The 5,888-nt window shown below is 33.3% G+C and overlaps 1 long non-coding RNA gene across 1 annotated transcript; it reads right to left on the bottom strand.

Annotated features, from left to right (window-relative positions):
• Positions 1-679: 679 nt before the first annotated feature.
• LOC131618364 (uncharacterized) lies at positions 680-3,301 on the bottom strand. Its single transcript, XR_009288812.1, has 3 exons — positions 2,981-3,301; positions 1,986-2,889; positions 680-1,004 (listed from the first exon to the last, which is right to left on the bottom strand). It is a non-coding gene; the product is annotated as an uncharacterized LOC131618364 (long non-coding RNA).
• Between the last annotated feature and the right edge of the window lie 2,587 nt (positions 3,302-5,888).

Raw genomic sequence — 5,888 nt, 5'->3', positions numbered from 1 at the left:
CAACCGTCCACCAAATCTTCAAGACATGCTTACTTGTCACAATTTCCTACTTTTTTACATCCATACATTGATGACATTATCGATGTTGGTGATGATGGAAATTGTGGTTTTCGTGCTATTACAACTTTACTTCGATGGGGTGAGGAGTTATGGTCTCTGGTAAGAATGCAATTAGATACTCAAGTTCAGGGCCGGCCTTGGGCCAGGGCAACCAGGCCCACGCCCTAGGGCCTCAAAAAATCGGGGGCCTCAAAATTGGGAGGATAGATAAAAAATTAATAAATAATATATAATAAATATATTATTTGCTATATATTTTACATCATGTAGCAGCGGCTGAGCGGTTAGATTCTCCTTCTTGAAATACTATACTATAGTTCTGAGTTCGATCCTCGTAGTAGTAGTAGTAGTAATTTTTTCCATTCCATGTTTTATTATTATTATTATTATTATTATTATTATTATGAACCATGACACATTAAACATCCGAAAACAAATGTAGCAGTTTTACAATTCCATTTCAAATTTTTATTTTTTTATAAACAACAATGTAGAAGTTTTTATTTTTTTAAAAATATATTATTAAATTTTATTATATAATAATAAATTAAAATTTAAAAAACTCAATATTTGCCCAGGACCTCTAAAAAGTCGGGACCGTCCCTGCTCAAGTTCATCAGCACTTGTTTTACAAGTTGTTATATGACAATGTCTCTACAATTAGGAATGTGTTACGAGTAGAACACTTGGGTATGCATGGCAATGAAAAACGGATGACGATTCCTAATATGGGTTGCCTTATTGCTTCTAAATACAGTGTCGTATTTATTTTCCTTTCCATGATACTTAACATCACATTTTCCCTATCTTAGCTCCACATATGTATATGAGTACGCGCACAATCATTATTGTTGGTTTTGTCAACGACAGTCATTGGATTTAGGTAAAGTTGAAACCTGATTGTCCATTGCCTCCCGTCACTGACCGTTGGAGACAAAATTGTACTGATGATGCAAAAGCATGGTAATTAGCATATGAGAGTCGCATTAGACACTAGAAAGACTTGTATAAGAAGTCATTGTAGTTTGTTTTTTATGCATATATGTATGACAACTATTATATATATATATATATATATATATATATATATATATATATATATTTATATTTATATCGGGTAGTTATTTGAATGGTTTTATTTTTCAAGAAAAAGTAATTAAAAAAGGAGTAAAAACATAAACAACAGTATTACCAGAAATTTCAAATTTTTGGAATTTTTTTTTAATTATCGCAAATTTCAAATTTTTTGGTAGCCTACACGGTAAAAAATAGTGACTTTATTGAAATTTCTGGTATTTTACAAAATTTTTGGTATTTACCATAAATTTCAAAAAAATCTAGTTATCCAATGAGGACGTTAAGGTAAAAACGCCAAAAAAATAAGGCTGCCAAGTATAAGTGTGGGGGTGGCAGGTTAATTTCTTATTAATTTTTTTTAGAGAATTATAATACGAATCGAAGGGTATTTCACTATCATTACATATTTACACTCTTGTTGAGTTTACATGTCATAAAACATGTTTCATACAGTTTTTTTAGGAAGCTTATTAATGTTTTATATTGCTTTGTGTTTGTTTATGAAACAGAGTGCTGGACACAATGAATATTATGTCCACCAACAAGTATACTATAAACTATTCTCCCTGTGATGTAAATAAACTACCATGTATTTATATTTTAACACTACTTAACGGTTTTCACACTCCAGCACATCAAGACAACATCATTTGGAAGGGTACAAAAACTCAAATTTTCATATTTAAGAAATATTAACAGAAAATCCATTGAAATAGATTATTAGAAGAAAAAAAACAACCAATTTTCAAATAGAGTCTCCCCACCTCTAAGAGATTCTAAAAAGTTTGATATTTTCTCAAACCTTAAAGAGTCTAACAGATATTTCAAAATAATTAAGTTGCACCTACATTATTGTTGTATGCATCTTCATTGACAAAAGAACCGTCAAACGTTTTATGACAAACTACATACATTTTTCCTCTGTTGTATGGTCGTCCATCTCTCATTTCCTACAAATAATCACAAATATTAATTATTTGTACTATTAGGCATACAATCAATAATACATAGATTTAGTCATACCAACTCATGTCGCTTCCTTGCAAGCGACTGAGAGACGACTATATGCATAATATTCAATTTTTCTGTATTTTTGGCTTTTTTTTCTATTTTCTATATTGCTAACAAATAAAAACATGCACTAAAACACTTAGGAAATACTCATTTATATATAAATACAATTATGCGAGTAAAACACTAATATTACCTGTATATCTTCTTCGTCTATATTGAACAAAAACAACCCAATCATTTACGTTAACAATACCTTTTAAAAATTTTGCAGGATTCTCCTCTAATGTGAGATCCCATGTATAATTTTTTTAAAACAAGTGATGCAGGCTATCCCTCCATCTCTTTTCAATAGAAAAAAGTATGAAATCTATGTTATCTTCGCCATCAACAACAAAATGGAGCTAATAACAAAAATAAAATTTAGTTGACAAAGCAAATAATATTTTCCATAAAATTAATTTTAAAATATGTAGTTATTTATTAATGACACCTTTATCTTTTTCTCATTAAACTTTGTTTTTCTATTCTTTGGAATCACCTTCCAACTATTATCCATTATGAGAAAATTTTGAAACATTCTAACAACTTTACCCAAATACCCTAATAACGAACGAGCAACTGATCCTACTGCGGGACCATCTGAATTTCGTTGAAGTATTAACCATGTTCCATCAGAAGTTGTTTTTCCAACAAAGTCTTATACACATGAGTTTGTGTTTGAAATATGACCCACCTCATCTATCACATAAAAAGTAAACAAAATAATATAATAACTCGATTATGTAAAACATTTAAATATTTAAAAACACTTTAACCTTAAATTACTTACTAATAACATTTACATCCCAATATTTAGAACTAGCCCCTTTAACAGCATCTTTAGTCTCAATTTCTACCCCAACATCTCCAGTCTTATCTTCTACCACAACATCTTTAGAGTGAGGTGGTGAAATGTCATGATGAGGAAATGTCTCTGAAGAAAGTTATGGTTATGTAGTTTGTATTGGTAGAGAGGTTATTGTAGTTTGGAATGGTGGAGGAGTTATTGTAGTTTGGATTCGTGAAGGGGTTATTGTAGTTTGGATTGGCGAATGGGTTATTGTAGTTTAGATTGGCGGAGGGGTAATTGTAGTTTAGATTGGCGGAGAGGTTATTGATTATTTTGGAGTTGGCGCTGAACGTAGGCGCTTCTTGGATACTTCAAGCTCTCTAGTATGCACCAGTGAATATCAGTCAACAATTAAACAATTAATTTGTATAGGGTAGTATTGAGAATTTATTACTAACCAATGATAGTTTTGAAGAAGACGAAGATGATTTGTAAACGAATTGAGAGAGTTGAGTAAGATTGAGAGTGTTCATATTTTTCTAATTCTCTTATATTGTTTTGTGGCGAATATCCTCATATGATGAAGTCATTATTTCACAACAAACTTAAGCTACAAATATAGGTGTCCCCGATAACAAGCAAGTTAATATGGTGGCGATCAGGCTGCCAAGTACTGTTGTTGTTTGGTGGGATAAACTTGTTATTAAGAGATAGAGTCGAAGAAAAGGGTCGGTCAGATCTTGGTGAATAATAAAATAGTTAGTGCGGAAGCAGTTTTTATCGAAGGATTATGAGCAGATTCTTTATAATATGTGTATTGAGTGTCTTTAGGGAATTAGAACTGTAACATAATACACAACTGAGTTCATGTGTTTCTCTGAGCATAATAAATTGGGAGAATTAGAGACCCAAAAATAGCTCGATACATCGGTGGCTAAAGGAATACTTGCAATAGAAGATGAGTTTACAAACTGTATGGACCGTGGCTGAGGCATCCCTCAAAATTTATCAACTTTTAGGTGATCTCCATATAATAATTTTGAATTAGTAGGCAACAAGGAAAATAGTGTAGCAACCACATATCCCAACCTTGAGAATAAGAGGACTAGCAGCCCTAGCAGTGTTCGACAAGGTAAAGCATCAATCCAGAGGCAAAATAACCCATATTATAAACCCACTAGAGACATATGTTATTTTTGTAATGGAAGAGGTAATTGATAAAATGCGTGTCCAACAAGGAGAGTCGCTGTTGTTGCGGAACAAAGGGAGTGGAAAATAGTATGACATGCAGTTGAGAATGATGAATATGTAAGGGTTGAGTTTGTAGAGGAAGAATCTGACGAGATGGTAAATTTTGTGTTGTAATGAGTTTTACTAGCATTCAAAGATGAAGGGAAACACAAGAATTTGTTTAAAACACGCTCTGTTATCAAGAATAAGGTGTGTAATCTAGTTGCAGATACTGGCAGCATGAAGAATCTGTTGACATAGAAATTGGTAGATTATTTGAAGTTATCCACAAACCCCATGAGAAGTCATACACCCTCGAGGGGGGGGGGGGGTAAACAAGGGCTCTTAAGTTCGAGAAACATTAGCCTGTAGAGTTCCTAACTCCATCAGAAAGCATTACAGAGAAGAGGTACTTTGTGATATTCTTGATATGGATGTTTGTCATATTTTACTTGGTAGGCCTTGACAATTTGAAAATGATATCACTTATCGAGAATGGGATAACTTGATGGTTTTTACATGAAGCACACATAAAATTGTTATGATTCTTGTTTTGCCTTTTAATAAGAATCTAAAAGGAAAGGAGTCTAGTTTTTAGGTAATGACACATATTGAAAATGAACTTGATAAGGCTGTTAGAGAAATTGAATTTTTCTGTCAAATGGTGAGTAAAGGGCTGATGAGTGCTGCAAAGGAGGAAATAATAATTCTAGAAGAAGTGTTAGGGATCCTAGAGGATTTGAAGGAATTAACCGCAAATGAGCTATCAACTGATTTACCTCATATACGAGATAAATGCAATAAAGTTAAAGTTTTCAATATGGGAGACGATGTGATGGAGTTTATGCGTAAGGAGAGATTTCCAGTTGGTACTTATAGCAAGTTGCAGCCACACAAGTATGACCCGTTCAAAGTGACCGGGAATATTAATGATAATGCTTATGTGGTAGCTCTCCCCGATTTCATGAATAGACCCAATACTTTCAATGTTGCTGACATTCATGAATATCAAGCAGGTGAGACTCTTTATCAAGATGAGAACTTGGGGTCGAGTTCTTCAGAGGTGGAGGAGACTCATGTAGGAAGGCTTTTTAAGCCATCTGAATTTGTTTTAGACTCGAAAATCGTATTATAATATTTTTTATTTTTTAATTTTTTTTTTGGATTAAAAGTCCATTATGGTTTCTTTTTGTATTTTATTTATGTTATGGATTAAAAGTCTATTGGGGTTTATTTTTCTGTATTTAAACATCTTTGGGTGTGGCCGTCAAGGTTATCTCTGATCTTAATAAAATTCAGTATTTTTTATCTAGTGGATTCTAGAGTTTACCTGACAGGTTTTGCGTTTGCAATCATGTGTTTTTATTTTAGGTTTAGCGTTTGCTAATCCTTAGTGTTTCCGATTGTGTTAGTGATGATGGTAGGGTGAAGGACGGACAATGAGATAAATATGAGAGAATAAGAGATGGAGAACAAATACATGGAAGTGATGGGTGAAGGACAAATGATGAGAAAAAGGTGAGAAATGGAAGGTAGTGTGTAGGGGTGGAAAAATGGGCCCGGCCTGTTGGGGATGCCCATTTTGCCTGCACTTTAGTGCAGGGCGTGCCAAGGATTTAGGTTCTCACCCTAATGAGATCGCCCCGTCCCGTTTTTTATGCGGGCTTCTGCGGGCATA

This window comes from Vicia villosa, linkage group LG7 (assembly GCF_029867415.1).
Source record: "Vicia villosa cultivar HV-30 ecotype Madison, WI linkage group LG7, Vvil1.0, whole genome shotgun sequence".
NCBI lineage: Eukaryota > Viridiplantae > Streptophyta > Magnoliopsida > Fabales > Fabaceae > Vicia > Vicia villosa.
Note: the sequence above shows the minus strand (reverse complement) of the source record. Positions and strands in the feature narration are given on the sequence as shown.